At 43.8% G+C, this 21894-nt stretch overlaps 1 long non-coding RNA gene across 1 annotated transcript; it reads left to right on the forward strand.

The window, feature by feature from the left end:
* Window positions 1–653: 653 nt before the first annotated feature.
* LOC135374458 (uncharacterized) lies at window positions 654–1968 on the forward strand. Its single transcript, XR_010416906.1, has 3 exons — window positions 654–840; window positions 926–1147; window positions 1300–1968. It is a non-coding gene; the product is annotated as an uncharacterized LOC135374458 (long non-coding RNA).
* The last annotated feature ends 19926 nt before the right edge of the window (window positions 1969–21894 follow it).

A 21894-nucleotide genomic window follows, 5' to 3' on the forward strand; every position in this document is an offset into this window, starting at 1 on the left:
GAACAATGTAGCATAACTCTACCATAAAGTCCACTACATAGATCAAGGACATCTGTTGGACCACTACAGCTCTGAGCCCGAACATATAATCTCACTGGTGAAAGTGATCATGAAGCGGTTCCTGCTGTTGAGGCTGCACGAACTGTCTCGCAAGATAACAGAGAAATAAAAGGAGGCCTACATCATGAGTAAGCTGACAAAACAAGTGCTCTTCATGAACCGGTGAGGCGGAGGTCACGCCAAGTCCAATAAACGAGTTCAACCAGTCCATTCATGTTCTAACCATGTTCGTTACATGTGCGAATTCTCATTTAATATTTAGGCACCAAGCGTCCTACGTTTACTCAGAATTTATGCTACAACTACGACAGCACCTATCACCTTTAAAGCGACAGTCCGGAGGTCTAGTGATTTTCGAATAACGACTGTATTAGATTCCAGACAGGACGTGTATGCTACATGTGAAACGAGAAAGCTTAATTCTTCCTCGTTGTTGAGAAAATGAATTTAACTGTATGCGAATTCCATATCCGGTTTCGGTCTCCCCTGACCACGCCCGACACTAGTGACGTCACGAGTGTCGAGACAAAGCAGCGTCTGCTGCGGCGACGCGAGACGTAATGAAATCGAAAGTGTTTTCAGCATGAGCGCTACGGACGAAGAAGAGCTGCTTTCTGACAGCGACGACGACCTTTACTATGACAACTACGTCGAAGACGACTGTCCGTTTACCACAGACCCTTTACCAGTTACGCATGTACGCACGGAAGAATGCACGGATACGGACGATGAGGCTCCTTCGTCGCCGGAGATTCCCATTCAAGCAGCAGATTTGTTTAGGTGACAGCTCGTTGTCTGCACGCGAGTTTTGTGTCTGTTTACACGGCATATGTTGTTGAGCCAGCTTTCTGTATATCTTGTTTAGGTGTTGGTGCTTGGGCTGCAATCCGGAACGCCCAGATGAATTTCTGTGCTGCCGAAGCGTCGTGCTCATTTCCCAAATCTGTGACGAAAACAACATCGATTGCATTGCTCAGCATCATATGTTTCCACTGTTGTGCCTTAACCGCGAAATTCTCTCAGTTTTCGTACGGCACATGAGGCACTACATCCCCACCCAACTGGAGCAACACAGAGACGAGAACAGGTACTGTAATAACCATATATGTTTATACTTACTGAACCGTGTTAGTTTACATAACCACGAAAGTCTGAGGAGTACATGTAAAATTTCTAGAATACCCAACTAAGTTTCCGGACGGCACGAAGAAACTTATATTCCTTTTTCTTTTTCTGCAGCACACTCCGGTTTGCAGCATATACCTTGTTTGTATGTTGGGTGTGGGGCCGCCTTGGCCGTGGACATCGCAGGCAAATACCCGGCTGCTGCGTATTAGCTATTCGCAGTGCATTTCCATCAGCAGTGTATCACGGGTATCAAGGTGGGAGAGATGCAACAAACAGTTCCGATGAGCAATCTATTGAAGTTGCTATGATTTGTATTGACCACCCAATGAATTTTTTCAGAGATTGCTCACTGTATGATTGGAGAACGATTTTGCTGTGCAGCCTTCCTTGAAACCTGGCTGTACTCTTGTACAAGCTACACAGAAACCAACCGTGAAAAACAAATAATTTTTATTTACATTTATTTGCGTTGATAAAAAACACACATGTGATATATGGTGCAGAGATTACAGGACTTTTGGATGTTTAGCAGAAGTTACAGGTCCATCCAAGGACCCATGTTGAAAAATGCGACAGGATTGTTTTATCATTGCATGTCTAGCACATTGTCCTAGACATCCTAAATCATAAGAGAAGTACGTGTGTTTACAGTACCCAGTTTTGAACCACTTATGGAATTTAGAAGCTTTCTTGTTATTATCTGCTTTGTATAATCATGTTCTTTCTCATTGCAGGATAATGCGTCGTAAGACTCATCAGCATGTAGTGTGCAGTATGTAAGGCTGGTGTGTATTGTGCACTCTGTTCATTTGATTGCAGATTTTATATTTTTGTGCATTTGCAGCAAGTGCTGTGGAATAATTTATTTGTGAAAACACTTTACTTTCATATAATTATATTTTAATTGTGCAAATAAATGGAGAGGGCAATTATTATTCAGCATATTTGTGTCATTTAATTTCTCCACATTTGAACATTGTTTTAATGACCTTTATGATAGCGTACAATGCAAGATATACTTTTTTTCCCCATATGACACAATAGAGACACAAACCGATATTTAAAATGATGTTCAGCAAACAAAAAGTTAAAAGGAAAAACAGTTCTGCATGAATACACACCCATGTTGTGTATTCGAATTCTAACACGTAAGCTAAACAATGAAAGACAAGCCACATTTTCCAGGCTTATTTGAATCTGAATTTCGGTGTCGTCAGCACTGGAAGGCACCACTACGTTTGCAGACTTGATGGCAAGACCTCACCATATCTCAGAACTATTGAACAACCAGGGTTACAACTTGGACTGGTTGGTACAGTGCTGAACAAGAGTTTACGGAACGTGCTATGGTTTTTTCCTCCCTCAAAGTGATACGCCAGCAGGGAACAGGACAGTACGGACTTACAGACATATGCCTAGGTAACTCGGTTACCTGCCACCATTCGCTGCAAAGCGTGTCACTCAGAGGAAGGAGTGCTTCACAGCATGTTCCGTGAACTTTTTTGTCGAGCACTGTACAAGAGAATAAACATGAATAGAGACCTAAATAAATGCTTGGTTGAATTCGGTGCTCTGTACATGTTGTGTAAGTCCTTTTATGAAGCCTGCCACCACGGGAGGTGTAGTGAATTATGTACGAGCAACAACTTTACTAATAATTTGCTCCACATAAATTTAACAATCATTACATAGATCTCACAAAGTAACATATAAAGGACACACTCTGCAAGAAAGCAAATGCTGTCATTTTCAGGCTTCATGCTCATTGTATCATCACATGATCATGTAAAAAGTATGCTCTACCTGAAGCAGAGTCACTCACCCCTGATTATAGAGTAGTCCTGTGGCCATACACAGCTAGGTTCTCGCAATGTCTTAAAATTGACTATGAGGTAACCTGTTTCTTGTTAGGCTGTCTCTCTCGCTTTTCTTTTTTTTATGTCACTTTTATTTCTTTCAGTACAGGTTCCCCGTGATGCAGAGACCTTGAATAACTTTGAATGTCATCTTTAGAGCCCAGATTATTAGGCATGAAAAACCTTTTTTTTTTTTGGGTGGCTATAAATTTAAAGGTGCTAAGAATCCTGATTTTAAATCCTAAATGTCCTAAATCCTAAAAATCCTAAAAATGTCACTACGGGCAGGTCATTATTTTTTCATCTGTAGCACTGAATACGCAAAGAGAAAGTGAAGAAGTCGCTTCTATCCCCGGGGGCATCACCATAACTGGGAGTTGTTAGTGTTTTAGTGTTGGGGGGGGGGGTCTGGATAAATCACTGTTCTAGGTTGCGACAAAGCCGTTACGAGAGGTGCCTATATTTTTAATAATGACCCATGAGACGCTACAGTGCTGGAACGGAGAAATAACAAAGCTGTATCGAGTAATCAATTTTCAATTCACAGCTTACATGTCAATACTTTTTGGATACTTGCTTCATTTAAACAATCAAGGATTTCAAAAGGACGTCCGATGTGACCCATGTCAATTTCGCCTGGACAATGGAGTTTTACTACCGCTTTAGGGTCATCATAGGTATTTTTCAATGTTTACTTTGAGCTTTAGGCATCTTTCACAAAATAGGCACTAATGCCACAATAGGCACTTATAGGCACTATTAAATCAATACAGGATGTTCCTCAGCACCCATCTGGTGCTCCTATATCAAAAAGGCAGTATTAGAACCACACGAAAAAAATAGGCATTTGCCGAGGAATCTGGGCTCTAATCATCAACAACATGCGAAAGCTCTGTAAGATTAAAATTATAGTACAAAGTGAGACAGCAAAACAAATACCATAGTGCAGCATACGTTGGTGTTGTAAGACAAGTAAAGCAATTTCATTGTTGTGATGTATTTGCAATCACACTTGATGCAAGGTGGTTAGGCAAAGCATTTAAAACATATTGCATGGGGAAGAATTTTTACTGGAATGCTGGGCTTGCAATTACTAGGCATTACATATCATCCTCTATTTGTAGTAATTGAACATACTATTTTGCAGGAAAATGCCAATGCCACAGTGACCAAAGCTATAGTGCTGCTGCTACTGCCGCTAATTTTATGTGTTCACCTCCTGAGCTCTGTTAATGTGCTAAACTGAACTTGTGTTTGCAATAGGTGGGATCAGTTGACTTATCCCATTTTCACTTTATTTATTGCAATGAAATCTGCATACCAGTATGTACCTACCAAGAAAAATTTAGGACCGCATTGCAATTTATTGCCCTGCTACAGGACGGTAAGAAACAAGAAATCCATGTGTGTAATGGGACACATAATCACAGCAGGCCCTTTTTTTACGCACTCGTGCAAATGGAGTAGCCTACAAGAACTTATGCTGGCCATCTAGGTCATTATTTTCAAAATTGTGCTCACTTAGCAGCACAATAAGTTCAATCCCTGCTATCCCGCCACACAAGGGTGATTTCACCCTACCTAGCTGACATCACCATCAAGGTCAGAGTGAAAAAGGAGATAGGTCATGCCTGTGGATTTTGCTCGATCTCTGCAAAGTCACACACCCGAAATGACGCTATCAGTACATGCATGTAGAGCATACATCTTACATACATGTTACACCTTTTGTTTTTTTTTATTATTCCAGGAAAACCAGCTGCAATTACTTGAACAAACGTTCACTTGGTTTCCTCGGTTTGGGATTTTATTACTTAGCCCCATGCTGCACATAGAGGTTCAGTTATCAACATACATAAGTTTTGTGTTGGGAAGCAGACCAACATAAGCAATGTAGTATGCGCCTTTCAATTGGCTAGCGGAAGCAGGTTTGTGGCTTGACCAAGAGAAATGATTTTGGGACATGGTTTTGCCATTTCCTCTCAAGATCAAGTGCAAGCTTATTAACATTGGAACATCATTTTGACGTTGCCTCCCATGAGAGGTATTCAATGATTCCTATTTGTTTTGAGGTTCTACTGATGTATATCTACATGTATATAGTGATCACGGACACATAAAGGGTTATAGGAATGGTTATTTCTTAATTCCTTGAGAAGCATCATCTGCACTAGTATTGGCATGCCATTATGTCAACGATCTTGTCTTCTTGCAGAAATGTTGCAAGAACTTTGCAACATCACATTACAGACGTGATTACATAACACAAATTTCAAACTTCTGCATGATTTCTGTTCAAATGTCTGGTTCCAGTTTCCGACCTGTCACAACTGAGCGTGTTCCGCCATTCTATTGTCAATACCTTCTCTGTTTGGTAACATATGGCAGCTTACAGAGAAAGTAATCAGGCAGATTACTTTCAGGGAGAATAGGGCCCATGGTCTCATGGCAGAAAGGTACAGAGATACAAAAAGAACAACATGACACATAGACGTGCTCATAGAAACACACACACAGTTATGCACATATGCGTACTTTGCTGCAGTCATTTCTTGTCCATCATAGTTAGTTGTTAAAATATACAATGCTTCGAGGATGGCACACATCCACACAAAGTCAACTATATACCTCGGCAGAATGTACTCATGAGCATGCTCACACACACAATGTTGCAAATGAGTTGAGCAGTGGAGCTGAGCAGGGAGTAAACAAATGATGAACTGAACGAGAATTGAGTAAGTAAGTAAGTCAGCAAACAAGCAGCTGAGCTGAGATAACTGATCATGAATGAGCAGAAGTCACAAATGATAACGTTGGTCATACCTGGCCTGTGGTCATAACTTGTGATTACTGTTAGTGTGTCACACGGATCCAGAACATATTGCAGATGCTTTTGGTACACAGCAAAAATCATACATTTCCCGTCCTGGCACATGATCATGCTTGGGCGAAGTCTTGAAGCCTGACTGCTGTTCATTTCACTGATTTACCTGACTGCCTACATGCCAACTGTTGATGAGTACAGCTAAACAATTGTCCTCTAAAACCTGCTGTACTGTGACTCCAACACAGCTCTCATCTCTGGCCTGTCCCCATAGCTGCTGCTTCTGGTAGGCAGTGACACCTCTACCAGAGCATCTCTTGCTTTTTTGAAGGATGGGTAGCGAGCGATGCGGTCAAAAACAGCAGACTTCAGGTCACTGACATAGCCTGCCAAATATAAAAATGGTTAGATCAATGAATAAATTATTCCACCCTTTGTACTTCTGAGAGCACCCAAATATAAACTTGCTTTGTAATTTCCTTGCAATTTCCTTGCAAGTTAAAGCAATAACTTCTTCAATATTACCATGACTTTGTGGTGGTCATGCAAGAGACGAGATCAGCAGTGCAAAGACTTTGTAGTGGTGGCCTGTATTGTTTTATGCGCATCATAGACTCAAGACAATGTCGCCACACATAGGTTACAGTAGCTTTCCTGCATTCCCCATGGTCTGTTTGGCGTCACTTACTGTATGTGGCATCCTCCTTCACAGGAACAGCGATCCACCCTTTCCGCACCTTTGATGGCTTCAGCCGGTGCTTCACAGCACCATCTCTGAGAAGGGCAACACGATCTGCATTGGCATTATAGTGGAGTGCTGCCAGAGCAGTCCTATGAGCAAAGAGATAAATGCAGCACTGATGAGTATGATCACAAACATGTGTTACAGTAAGACAAGCTCCCTTTGCAACACATCAGCACATCAGGGCATCATGTGACTGTGATATCATGATTCTGCTAATTTATAGTTTTGTACACGTATTGTTCCCTCTCTCTGGGATGATGTACATCTAAAGCCACGAGTTTGGGGGAAATTTTGTTTTTACGCTACACTGGTAACGAACAAATGTAAATAAATAAACCAAACTGATCACGTACATGAGTTCCATTAAGTTTCATACCTTGCAACCATCCCTTGATCCGAAAAGCTGTACGATTTAGGCGCAAAGTGGATCAGGACAGCATGGAATGTTTCCAAACCAAATGTCTGCTGCGCTGATGAGAGCTGGGGAATGTCTTTCAGCAGGAGCTTTGCCAACAGAATGTCGTGGAGCTTCTTGTAGGTCTCCGTCCCTAAGCACAATTTTTATTGTGAAAGTAGCTTTTCAAAATTTTCTTTTATGTCTTTGAATCGTAATAATTCCATAATTATAAGCCTTCCTTCGACTCGCACCAATGTGTTACAATTTAGTTATTCTTGTTGAGCTTCTGTATCGTTAATGTACGGATAGATCAGTGAAGGAAAACATAATATTGACAGGTCCCAAAAAATTAATAGAAAAACTGGAAGCTCTTTGTATTTGAGTCTCAGGTGAAATCATGCAAAATATTACCTTCCTCAAGCCATCTTCGTTCGCCCAAATCACCATGGAAGCAGGCAGGGTGCAGGCTATTTGGGTGGGTGTGTACATTGATGACGTGCCGCATGATCGTCGTCCACTTAGCAAGCAAAAGATCGCCACTGTCACTGGTGCGCGCACACCAATATAGGTGGCGGATTATGCTTTCGCACCACAGTCGAAGAACTTGGTGCTTCTTAGATTGTGATGCTGCAGCGATCTTTTTCTTGATGCCTGCATAGCAACAGCAATGATGATAATGTAATATCGAATATCAGTTCCATACACAGTGTTCTCAGCATCTAACCTTTTGCAACGTGCCACACATCAAAACGATGGCTGGTACTCGGGTGCTTGTCCCTCAGAAAGGTTTTCACCTGTGAGTGTCTGTCAGTGACCAGTGTGCTGACGACCAACCCTTTAGCTGTCAAGTAGTCAAGGCAAAGCTCGAGCCCCCTCTGTTCCATGCAGTAGCTAGAAGACACGGTTGTTGCCTGCAAATGGACTTCACAAGTTTATGTTACTGGCTACGAAATCCACAAAGAAGAAACTTCTATAGGAAACGTGCCTTAACAACTTCGAACTGTACAATCCTGTTGATTGTGGTCTCCATTATCGTATATGTGCCGTGCAGTGCGGTGTGCCCAGGAGAATCACAACGTGCATCTCCAGCAAGGTGCAGAGGCCTGTCCCCCAGCTTCTCCAGCACTGCTGCCCGTTCTTTATCCCAGACCTGAAGAAGTTTATGGGTGACAACACGCAGTATATAATAGATTATTTCTCTCAATGTGTATTCGCAGAAACACAGCATCACTACGTCCCCACAAGAGTAGAGCCCTGCACCATCCGCGGATGGAAGCAGATTTTGATGAAAATTTATCACTTTCTGCGGTGTGCGGGTCAGATGCGGATGCACGAGATCGGATGCGGATATACCGCATGCTGTAAGTTTTCCACTAGCAATTTATTTGTATTGCGCGCCGACAGCGAGCACCGGCGAGGTAGTGTTCCACACGATCTAGAAGTCTCTCCATATCGCGTTTGTTGAAAGGTTTACCTTTGGTTGTCATCGTGAGTGTTTCCGTGACACCATGGAGGCATCCGAAATTATACCAACATTCTTCCGGCGGTTTTTACGTGTGCTTCGAAACTTGTGGATTTTGCGGATCGGATGTGGATGTAAACGGTTGTGTACGCAGTGGATGCGGATCGGATAACATGTGCGCGGATGCGGGTCAGATGCGGATGCAAAAAATGTCATCCACGCAGGGCTCTACACTAGAGTGTGGATTTCCTTGAGATATGTAGCAGATATGTCTTTTCTTGAAGAGGTCGTATGCAAAATGGGCAAAAGAATAATTTTCATTGACCTGTGACTGATCAGGAGAATTCTGTGATATGCCAGCTAGCTCCCTGAACAAGCTCACAGACACCATCACATGTTCAATGACTTTTTCAGCCCAGACATGTGCTGTGTACCGTTATCGAAGGACATGCAGTAATCCTAGCACAAAGCACACATAATTTTCCAGCATAAACTCACATCTTGTATTGCCGGAAATAAATAGCACTTCTGGTAGAGGAAGTACTGACTCCGGTGTATATGAGCAAGGCCCATGATGTCGAACAGGCGCAGTGACTTGGTGATGCTGCTACCAGAGAAAAGGATTGCCGAGCACATTGCGATATTGCCCACAGGTTTCTCATGAACAAGTGGCTGGCTGTTCCACTGGTTCTTGTGGCCATTCTCGCAAGTGATTGTGGCTCTTGCAAGCGTTCCCATTGTTGTGAGCTGCACGTTTGTGAGTGATGATGAGCACACGGTGCACACCTTTAGGAGTTCCATGAGGCTGGAGCGTGCCACGATGAACATGTCGGGCACTGTTGACGGCTGTGCTACGGACCTGAGAGTAACATTTAATGTTAATATCAGGAAAAACTTCAAAAGTGATAGGCCTATGCATACAACCCCACATTGTAAACAAAACAAGGCTCCAGGAAATGTATCACACCATGCTTCCCTGCCCTGGCTAGTTTATTACAGCATATCTGCTGCATTTCTATTGATAACAGCAAGTGGGGAGTCAGGTGGCAAATCCCATTGCTGTAAAGGAATGTAAGTACTAACTGCTTTCTTGCAGCAGATAATGAAGCACACAGTGAAGGTAAAGAGCATCCTCCCACAATGTATAGTAATACTTACCCATCACCATCCAACTCATCAACAAGATGGCGCGTATGAACCACATCTATTGGCCTGTTAGGGAAGCAATAAACCAAGGGTTGGTGGCAGAAGGTTAGGGAATGTACAGGGGAGTAAAAAAATGTGCACTCACTCTCCATCACTGTCATAGCCTAGCTCTGAGCTCAGTTGATATGATGGGTCATCACACAAAGCCTCTGACCTATATCAGATGGAAGTGAGACATCAGTATGGCCTCATGTACTGATGTATAAAATTAACCACATTTATGTTTTACCAGTGGATTGCCGCTCTATAGCCTTTGTTAGTTTTGTGACACAAAAGTCATCATGATGAACATATGTATTCAGTATGACAAGCCCAACAACGTCAGGCTTTATGAGTGCAATGGAAACAGTACTGACAAAATTTGCATAACTGCACCGTTAATTACCTGGGCTCCCCCTCAAAACTGACAATATCAGCCGTGTCATCATGCCCTGGTGATGAAAATGTCAATGAGAAAGGTGGAGGCTCCGCAGCAGGTGTTGATGATCTAGGGGGAGCTTGGACACTATCTGATGGCTCAGGGACTTCCACTATGACCAAACGAGGCGGATTCTCTATAGGCTCTGTCTGAGTGGCTGCATCTTGTGCAGGTGGTCTCCGTTGTTTGATTGTGGGGCTTTCCTCAAAGTGACTCTCATCCGTCTGGGTTGCTGCGTCTTTCATTGCATGCCGAGGCCCTATGATTTGGGGACGGAATTGCAGTGAGCCATTTGTAAAGCGAGTGACTAGTTCGACAGTGTGCAAAATACTTTTTCCAGAACTATAATTACTTGGCATATTCCGCTTATACACAAACACCCAGCTATAGTTACATTTTGGGGTTTGGGGTAGAAATTGTTAAACATGCAAGGGTGAAATGAACACTATACGTTTGACGGCCAGAATGCAAAATGTATTGTAGTCGGTCCAAGATGTTCAATGGGTCTTTGGAAAGTTGCAAACCTAATGATGCAGTATCAACAGAAATTGAGCAACCTCTGTCACTACCTGAGGATGCGGAGTAATGCACACCAGACTCTGGGGAAGCAGGTGGAGAGGGTTGCGGTACACCTTGGAAAAAGAGAGAAACAAAACACATCAGTGCACGCTGGCTTTGTCTCTTCTGTATATTTTTCCTTTATGTTCCGTCAACTGAACTAATTAAACACAGCACAGATTTCCACGTACGGCTTATGCAGTTCACCTGCGATCTTGACTACGCCACGGGAAAACTTATGAGTGTCACTTCGGCAGTGAGCGCGTAATTTGAGGAAATGTGCCGATAACAAATATTGCGGCTCAATACGTATTTTCATATTTTTACAAAGCAGAAAATTGACCTTCACCGTACTCACTTGTCTCTTCAAAAGGAAGTGACACTGCACCGCGGCCTTGCTCCTGCGCATCAATAAAAGAAGTGGAGCAAACAATATATGAACAAAGTTACATGATCAGGAAAGTTAGGGACTTACGTTGTCGTAGCTCGAAGTTGATGGTGCGTTGATATCAACGGGGAGATCACTGAAAACTGAAGGTACGGCGTCAGATCTCAAAGTGTGGCTCCGTCTTTTTCCTGGACGAGATATGCCGAGCTCCCTCTGAAGTCTGTCAGACTCTTCGAAGCAATCCGCGGTAAAGTGTTCGGAACAGAGGGTACTTGATTTGTAGAACTGCCATCCCGGGCGACGAACCTTCGCGATCCATAGTTGTCTTAGACGCTCGCACTTTGGAAAACCGAAAAACGATACTCCTGTTGTGTTCTCTCTGTTGTTCTTGCAGTGAACAAAACAACACCTGTGTCCTCCCATTGCCACAAATGCGTTCAGCGACGTCGAAGTAGCAAAAAGGTGGCACGTTGAAATACTGAAAGTAGGAAATGCCACTGGCGACTGCTAGACAGGCGACAGCTAGACGCGCGACAGGCGTCCGAGACAAGGCGGAGCAGACACCGGAACTCGACACCGGTGACGTCATCAGTGATCAGAGTGCGGCTTTCAATCGGGGGTAGTGTCCAAAGTTCAAAATTCAATAAAAAATTCCCGGAGCCGAATCCAAAGGAAAGCTTTCGCATAGTGGCTCCTGGGAACATAAGAAATCTTATAACAACGCCCACAAACTTTGCATGATAGCCTCCAGACAGTCCCTTTAAGGCCTCCCATTTTCCTGTGTCTGTGGGTCATGCTAGCACAACCTGCGGTTGAAACATATATACGAGCATAATGTAAAAACCCCGAGACTAGGGAACACGAAGGGACAGACACAACACGAATTGTCTGTGTGTCTGTCAACAATTTGTCTGTCCCTTCGTCTTCCCTAGTCTCGGGGTTATTACATTATGCATCATCTTCACTAGCTCGCTTGCTTCCTAGCCATTTTTTTCATTGTCATATATACGAGACCTGGCACAAAAGGCTAGCATGACGTTGCAGAGTACAATATTTGAAGAAGCATATTCAGGAGGCACAAAAACGAATACGTACCTGCACCAGCTACCATTTTTGTTTTTGTTTTTTTTGTGGATTGAATTGGTTATCTGGCGCATATGGCACTTCCGGTCGGCTTCGGCTACTACAATATGGCGAAGCCCGCGCTTTGCCGTTGAGGAGGAAAGTCCCTCCGTTCAACTCCTTTGCTCTCTCCCGTTTTCCTCCTCAGGCCTTTGCTTCTAGCCTCTCCTTATGATTTCTATGGGTGAATGAGACAGCCGTGCAGGTCATGATGGATGTCAGTGGGCACCACTGATCTCTGTAGATAAAGGGTATAAAGGGGTTTAAAGGCTGGATGGCGCATGGGAGAGGGGCTCGTGGGGGAGAGGCACGCATTCGGGCCGCCATGGTGGGAGGCCCTAAAGCGCTGTGTGCGCCCATAGAAAACAATGGGAGGCAACAGAGATTGTGAGTATTTATTGCGCTGCAGGCGTTGATCGTTGTTTGTCGTCACACAATTTTGTAAGGTGCCAGTATACTGATGTATCCAAACAGTGTTTCACGGTAGTAGCTCATAAGCACCAAATGCTCGTAACCTCCAAACGCTCAAAACCTCCAAACGCTCATATGCACCGAAAAAAAGTTGGTGGTTTTGAGCGTTTGGTGGAAATGAGCAGGAGGGGAGAAGCTGCTCATAAGCACCAAACGTCCAGAACATCCGATGCTCATATGCACCGAAAGGCGTGAGACCACAAAGGCCGGGTCTTCCTCTCCCGCATTTGGAACAAGGTCATAGGGTGAGAACGGTGGAATGAATGGCGACTACCAAGGCCGCTTAATGTGTCAGTTTGAAGTTTATGTAACAGCTTGGTCCTGCTTGTATGTAGTCAGAACGAATTTTTATGGAAGTTTATTTTTATCTATCGTGAGTCAATGGGTGTTTGAACGCCGTAGTGTCCGCCCATTTGGTCGAACGCCGTTTGGTCAAATGACGTTTGATCGAGAGCCGGTTGATCGACGGATCGGAGTTCAAAACTGCATGCACTGTGTCATCCGCATCTCTTTTTTTGTGACTTTTGACTCGAGCATACGGAGCTAGCAATCAGGGTACTCTGCTTTTTTTCACTTTTATTATTATTATTTCTTTTTCTTTTCAGCTTTTTTTTTTCAGGGAGACCGCTGGTTACTGGCAGACGTTTGTAATTTACGAACCAGTCGGACACATGTTGAAGAAAGTTGCCCCAGGTTGGGAGCAGCCGATAGTCTGTGTTTCTTCTGAGCACCCTTCTCATTGCTGGTGACATATTTAAAGGGAACTGTCTGAAACGGGATAGCCATATGTGCGCGAAAGCCACCCGAAGTCTGTGGATGCTAAGAAGGAAATTTCGCCATGGCACAACGAAAGATATTAAATTAACAGCATATAAAACCTTAGTTCAACCTCGTTTAGTGTATGCATCTGCAATCTGGGTCACAACACATGCACGCTATCCGAAAAAATAGAGAAAGTACAAAGATCTGCTGCCCTGCTAATCTTGTCTAGGTTTCGAAGGACTTCTTCGGTTACATGTATGTTGCAAGAACTAAATTTAGATTCACGTGCACATATGCGAAAAGTAAATAAACTAAAACTGTTCTTTCTCCTATACAATGGTCAGTTGATTGTCAGAAACAATAATACATTGTTAAAATTTATCCACATTCAAGAGGAATAAATAATCGAAAAATGTCATTAATTTATTTTTTATTTATTTGCCAAGAATGTTTAATACTTGGAATCAATTATTATTTGACAAAGTGGGTTAGCATGAGGAATGTGTTTACGAGCAAACGGGTTACACGCAGTTAAATGTTGCTTAGGATAACGGCATTTAGAACTCCGGCGTTCAACACTCGAAGTGAACCAATAAAAAATCGATCAAACGATCGCTGCCGTTTAGATCTTCGATGAAATGTCTTTCGACCAAATCATATGCCGGCACAGTTCCTATAGAAGTCGACCAGGATGCACATTCCCCCAGGCCGTCAGTCGTGACGTTGCCCACCTCTGTAAGGCCAACAACGGCGAGACCTTTCATCGTCATCACAATGAATTAAATTCGCCTACCTGAGGTAGAGTGTGGTTGACAAAACGTCTAAGAGAAAATGTGTCCGATGAACAGATATCAACATGGAACGCCGTCTACTCCATAGCGAGTAAACACAACGAGTAAACATAAACGAGTAAACACAAGGGAAAACGAGTAGTAAAAATAAACTGAAGAAATAACATTAAACTGAATATATGTTAGAGGTTCAACGATAACACCCAGTGAGCTTGAACTAGCGGTGCAGGAAGGAGGATTGACGCTGCACAGCGTCGCAGTCAGGCACTGGCGTCATCGAATGGTTCTGTAGCATTCGCTACAGTTCCACAGTATAAAGTCTGCGTCGTGAAGCGTACATTAGAAGTATTTTGGCATGCGCTACAACGTGTCTGTTTTGGCACAGAGGTGGGCACCCTCACGAGGGCGTGGGAAGATGAGGGTTTCCTCACCCTCACCTCACCCTCACCTCACGATATTTGAGGTGAGGTGAGGTGAGGAAAATTTCGAAAAACATTTTTGAGGTGAGGTGAGGTGAGGAAAAATTTTCTCCCAGAAAATTGAGGTGAGGGCGAGGCTAGTGAGGACAAACGCCCACCTCTGTATTTTGCATGTTCTTGCCTGTTTAGGTATTTTTTGGGTCGAAATATCTGTCTATTTTCATGGTTTTGGCACGTAAATTTCAGAGTTCTACTTATAAGAGGAAATTATGTTGTTCTTGAATGCCTAAAACGGTGGGCAAACAGAAATGAGTTGAGAACCAATCATCCAAAGAACCAAGCCAGTCATCTTCCAGACCGAAGGTAGAATAACTATAGGAGCGAGAATGTGTAGAGCATGTTGGATGGAGTTTCGGAAAAAAATAGTCCCGGAAAAGTTCGTCCCGGAAAAATTGGTCCCTGGTTGCGTGGCGGAAGAAATGGTCCCGTGCGGTTCCGTGCGGCCAAAAATACAGGAGCGTCGTTGTGGACATCTGATAAACCGAATCATAGCCAATCAAGTGCTATCATTCGCACTCCTCATTTGTTCGAAATTGGAAGACATGCTTTTTTAAATGAACATTAATCTTAATGAACAATAAATGCTGCACGCCATTTAATGAGGAACATAAAGGCGGTTCCATTTGCTGCACCGCTTGTATTGTACAAATTGCGTGTGCTTTTTCTGTTCCTCTCTTTATTTCGCGGAGTACAGACAACGCGACAAGATCATGAAGCAATTCTGCAATGTCTGCTACCTTCTCCTAAGTGAAAAAATAAATAAATAAATAAAAAGGAACAGTCGTCTTTCTGCAGAACGAAAATTCAAATCTCAGTTCTTTCTTATTCTCACTGATCAGGCCATATCTTCTGTTTTGTCCACCAACTCGTGGAGTGGTAAAAGTTGTTTGGATTTCTGTAAAACGCTAACAACTTGGGGCAGTGTCAATGGGAACTTGAACTGGAGAATCGCAGCAAAAATTTTAAAGTAAAAATGATAGACATCGATGCCAGCGAACTTATAATGGAATATCCTTTTGTGTCATTGAGAAAAAGAGAGGACGCCAAACAAGGAGACGCCAAACAATTTTTAACGTACACATACGAAGAAGGCCTCCAGGTAGGGTTGCCACCTTTCGGAGTGCAAAATACCGGCTGAGAGAGAGGAGGTGGAATAAAGGGAAAGGAGGAAATGTTCGCGGGAAAGGGAAAGTGGGTGAGGGGTGGAGAGTATACAGAGAGAGAGAAAGAAAGAACGAGCGTACTCGCTCAAGACAACAATGATAATAATAATGAATAACTAAGAAAACGACTGGTGACTACGGAGTTGGGTCTGTTCTCCAGATTTATTCAAGCTGTAGCGGAATGTTGAAAGGAAAACCCCGTAAAAACCCCTATGAAAGGTGTTGAGCCACAAATACCGGCAAAAGGCTGCCGGTATCACCTTCGTACCGGCAACCGGCAGAGCGAGCAAATAACCGGCCCTGCCGGTATAATACCGGCCTGGTGGCAACCCTACCTCCAGGAGATATATCTGAATCCTTGCATTTGCGTCAGCATTCTATTTTCTGACCACACAAGTTACTGTCGCTGATGCTGAAAGAAGTCTCAGCACAATGAAACTGACCGATCAAGAATATCCTGCGCTCATTAACCATAAGAGATGTCAGGCTTTCTGAGTTCGTAGTCAACCGAAAACATGATTATCATATCTCTGGACTATGACGCATTGATTAACCAACTTGCGAAGAACAAGGCTCGAAAGAGGGGTTTTGCGCAAATGTTCACTGCAGGCCTATGTATGCATAATATAAACCCTATATAAATATCGTATTCCAGCTTCTGCACTGTAAGTGAACCCGGACATATGTTCGGAGGGGACCACGCTCTTTGTTGCTACAGCGCTGGGAGCCGAGTGCCTTTCGATCTAGAATCAAGTCTTTTGTCCTAGGCTGCCTCTATGTCTATGAAAATAAAGCTCAAATTGAAATCCATAGACGAGAAGGCGCTATTCGTTCTGGCTACATACAAGCAGGACCAAGCTGTTACATAAACTTCAAACTGACACATTAAGCGGCCTTGGTAATCGCCATTCATTCCACCTTTCTCACCCTATGACCTTGTTCCAAATGCGGGAGAGGAAGACCTTGCCTTTGTGGTCGCCCGCCTTTCGGTGCATATGAGCATTCGGATGTTCTGGACGTTTGGTGCTTATGAGCAGGTTCTCCCCTCCTGCTCATTTCCACCAAACGCTCAAAACCACCAACTGTTTTCGGTGCATATGAGCGTTTGGAGGTTTTGAGCGTTTGGAGGTTATGAGCATTTGGTGCATATGAGGCACAACCGTGTTTCACAGGTGCCCTGCCGTTCGATTCTTAATTACGTTATGTTTTGCATTCCGAAACTAAACCGTCACTGCAGTGCAGCGCTGGGGATTGTACTACAGCACGTTTCCCAGCCAATATTTCAATAAGAAACGATAAACAAAATACAGAAGCCGACACTGAAGATTTTTGTTTAAATTTAATTTGTACAAGCTTTCGCGTGGAGGTCCACGCTTCCTCAGGTACGCTTCACGCTTCCTCAGGTACCTGAGGAAGCGTGGACCTCCACGCGAAAGCTTGTACAAATTAAATTTAAACAAAAATCTTCAGTGTCGGCTTCTGTATTTTGTTTATGTGATCTACAGGACTTGACTCCCCTCTTCGTATACGCATCCAATAAGAAACGATGTGAGATTAACAACAACCATGTATATAATCTCCCGTGCTGCGTTCTGGACAAAAATTGTTCCACAAAGAACGGTCCCTGAAAGGATAGGTAGCAGATCATATCCTCCAAACGCCCATTTCCACCGACGTCCCAATAGACGATTTCAGAAATTGCATGGATGGCCCACCAGAGAGCGCCGTGTTGCGAAAGCCCCGCTGCACCTTGGGATTTAGTTTTCATGAGTCGGAGAAAAGAAGAAGAGCGCAAACGGTTTCGGTTTTCTCTCTCCTTCACCTCCCGCACCTTCGAGCAACAGGCAGACGAGAACGAATGTAAACCATTTCCCACGACGCATTGCGCGCTGCGCGTGACTTGGGCGACGGAGGGCCCCCGTGCGGAGCACAAGGGCAATATCTGAAATCGCCTATTCAACCAAAAGCTCATTTCCTCCAAAAAAATATTCGGAGGTTCTGGGCTTTCGGTTGATCTGGGCATGCGGGTGGCAGTGACCCATATCCCCCAAGTGATCTTTTCATCCAAGCGCCCAGAACCACCGAAAGCGGGACACTTCAAAGGACTCGCGCCCACCGTTTAACAGGGAGAGGAGGAAGGGTGAGCGGTTCCCAAGTATGCGGGAATCCGATGTACATCTCGAGGCAGAGTTAACTGGAACGCCACTTCGACTGGCGGAGCTAAACTCGGGGAGAGAGCAACCCTAGCGGCTCTTACGAGAAATAAAAGCAAATAGTGTTCGACTGTCCCACTATGGTTGTGTTGCTGTGGAGGTGTAAGCCTTGCCATGAGTATTGACTCGGCATTGCCCTTAGCTGCGGTTATCGTCGCGATGTTTGTTTGTGTTTGCGGCGATTATGTGAAGGTGTATGCCGGCTGATATCGCACGGATACGATGCCTTTATCTCATTGATACACGCGAAAGTGGTCGCGTTCGCTCAGTGGGGTATTTTCAGATTTGTGATAAAACAAATGAGGATGCACGGGGTCTAGTGGAAAATTTTTTGGAGTTGCTGTCCACCTTTGCGCGTATCAGTGAGATAACAGCATCGTATCCGTGTGACATCGGCCAGCATACACCTTTACATAATCGTCTCAAACCCAAACAAACATCGCGATGATAACCACCGGTGAGAGTAATGCCGAGTCAACAACTCATGCCAAGGCGGACACCCTCGCAGCATCATGGCGAGTGGTGATCATTTGGTGGCAACTTTTCTTTTCTTTTTCTTCTTCTTTTTTTTTTTTTTTTGCCAGATCCCAAGCAGTCAAGCAATCTTGCATGTTCGCGTGGCACTTTCCGTGCGCCCGGAATTTCCCAGCTATTACTTTTTTCATCCGGTCTCGAAACGATCGAGCAGCGGGTTGCCCAACTATATCCGGTGTCGTCAAATCCGCACTGCAGCGGTGGCGAGTGCTCTCATTGGACCGCACGTCGAAGTTCACGTGATTTAGCAGACGACGGAACCCGAAGACAGGCGACCGCGATGGCCCTAGCGTGATCCAAGTGTACGAACTCTGCCCTGATTCAAAAGGGATGAGACGAGCCTGATCCTGATCCTAAAACCGCCAGATCCCTGGCACTCATGTTCGGGTGGCAACTGTCAAATGATCCAGCTCCGGAGCCGACCTAGCAATTTCCGAGCGCCAGGCAGTGTTGTAATTAAATGACCACCACAATTCACCATAAGTAGGACAGTGGAAACATTATTTCCCTTTATTTCTCCTAAGCGCTGCTAGGGTGATTCTCTTCCCGATTCAGCGGTCGAAGTGGCGTTCCAGTTAACTCTGCTTCGAGCTGTACTTCCTTCAACTAGCCAGAGAGGGTCACGTGGATTCCTGACTGCTGCTCATCCGGTGCTCGAAATGTTCTGTAGCATGAGGTATGCGGTTCGTTGATTTGCACAGCTTCCTTTGTTCCCCTGCTTACTAATAATTATCCTTAGAGATGTAACATATATGACTAATATAAATATGAGAGCTGATACACGAGATCTACATTAAAGAAGCTTGATCGTAGTTGGATAGAAACGACACGACACTCGGTGTGTACAAATGAGATCGCGTTCAAGAAGTGATCTGAACGGAGAGAATCCCGAAAATGAATTTTATTGGTATGCACGTTGCTGACGGGAGAAGCACTATCTTCGGAAGGTCATGGAAGTTCGCGTCATGATTCACGGAAAAAGAGCATGGTGGGAGTGGTATGTTCTGTGACTGGAACGTTTAGCGGGACGGCGGAAAACAAACAAACCTCAAGCGCCTTCAGAGGAGATCGACAGTTCAGACGCTATGTTGGTTTCATGCATTCATACTGTTTGCAAGCTTTTTCTAGGGGTTGTTTCAGCCGGTTAATAGCGTGTTTTCTGAACGTCTGAACTGTATTAAAAGAACGCGTAAAAGAAAAGTAAAGGAGGAGGTCCTTTTTGTAACCTTCTTCGAGACCTGTGAAGTGGGCGCTTTGTTACTATATTTGCTTTCCACTCTGATGACCTACACAGTGCTTGGAGCTCTGTCACTCACATGGAAAATATCTCTCTGTTCGGATCGGATCATTTCTTGTACGCGATCGACATCAATAATACCTTTCCTTTGCAAACTTCACTTCTGACTCAGTTGCAGGATTGGATTCCCGCACACCCAAAAACCGCTCAGCCTTCCTCCTCTCCCTGACAAACAGAGGAATCGTGTCCTTTCAAGTATCCCGCTTTCGGTGGTTCTGGGCGCTCGGATGAAAAGAGCTTTTGGGGGATATGGGTCACTGCCACCCGCGTGCCCAGGTCAACCGAAAGCCCAGAACCTCCGAACATTTTTTTGGATGAAATGAGCTTTTGGTTGGTTTGGGACGTCGGTAGAAATGAGCATTTGGAGGATATGAGGCCTAACCGAAAGGATATACCCGCATGGTAGAAAGAAATCGCCCGTAGAATCACAGCCGTTGTTTTAGACAGGCGTATGCGTTTAGTGTGATTTATATCAAGCAAGAAAGGGTCTTTTAGTGAACGACAGTGGTGTCTTTGACGTAATGCCTCGCAAATATGAACACACCGAAGCATCCCAATCAATTACTTCACGCAATTAGATCACGCTTAGGCCAGTTAATCTAGGTATTGATGTAAACTTAATCAAGTTACTAAGTAAGTGGTAACACCTCCTTGAGACACAAGACTTATCTCCTTTTGAAGTACAGCACTTCTGTTTTTGTGTGTTTCTTCCTTCATTTGCTCTGATTATTTGCAGGTGAAATTGAATGTCCTTCTCACGTACTCACATGCTTTTGCTGAATAGAGCTGCAGCGTGAACAAAGCTGCGTAGGGACGGGGGCCTGCCATCCAATTGTTATGTGGAGCACGTTGCAAAAAATGCAGCTGCACATCTGAAACTCTAATCATTATCATCGTCATCTAAAAGGGAGTGTGGTAGCACTGCAGTGAAACCAGGCACGATTTTTGAAGATCTTCTATGACACTTTCCGCAGTTTGCACACTTTTCTTCAGCGTCAGTCTCTCTCATAGAAGTCACTTTGCATTAACAGTGACTCACATCTTAATGTGCGAGGGCTCTCTTGCACTACACATGTACGGTTTCCAAACTGCAACATGACGATTTGGAGCTTGAAACTGGAGCACTGGTGTACCCTGTCTATGAAATGATATCAACTGAATCATGTCAAACGTGATGTTTAGTGGAAGCTGACTTTCTTGGTTGTGCATTCTGCGTGACAAAGATGTAACACGATATGCTTTTGTAAAGAAGATAAGTTATGTTATGCTCTATGAATAAAGAGAATATACATTTTTCAAGTTCAACATTTATTCTTGCATATATGCATTTCAAGACACAATGATTGTGCAGGGAGGTGACAAAACAATACGTTTATTGTTTTGTGACCTCCCTGCACTGACAATATATATCTCAGGAATGACAATGTACAGGTACACTATGTAAATTTGTTGCACCCAATTTTCATACATGCTGAATGTATGTATTTTTTTTTTTTTTTTGCTGCCTATGTGTTCAGTGTATTACAAATTGCTTAATGCAAACAACACGTTGCTAATTTCAAGCTTTTTGCTCCCATCTAAGATATTCCTGTCCTGAAGGAACCGCCACTTCGACACCCTACAATATTGAGTAGGTTTCACTCTGGCAGGCCCTGCCACTGCAAATTTCCTGAATTGAAATCCTTCAAACTCTGTCATAATCTTAAATACGTCAATATTTTTGCAAGTAGTTGACATGCTGGAGGACACTGCTCCTGCACCTAAGGCAACTACAGAGAGTTTCAAGAGGCCGAAGGTAAACCTACAGCTGCATGAGTGTGATCAACCGTAGTGCATTCTCAAGAAATAATTTTTTTCTTATAGCATATATGTGCATGCCTAGTAACTGAAACAATGATCACAGTTCCCCAACAAGTTTTAATTCCTGAGGGTGTATACTGTAGAGGTGGGTTAGATCTACAACAGTTAATACAAGGTATTATATACTATGAATACCTTTAAAAATCTCATGTGACACATA

The sequence above is a fragment of the Ornithodoros turicata genome, unplaced genomic scaffold, assembly GCF_037126465.1.
Source record: "Ornithodoros turicata isolate Travis unplaced genomic scaffold, ASM3712646v1 Chromosome62, whole genome shotgun sequence".
NCBI lineage: Eukaryota > Metazoa > Arthropoda > Arachnida > Ixodida > Argasidae > Ornithodoros > Ornithodoros turicata.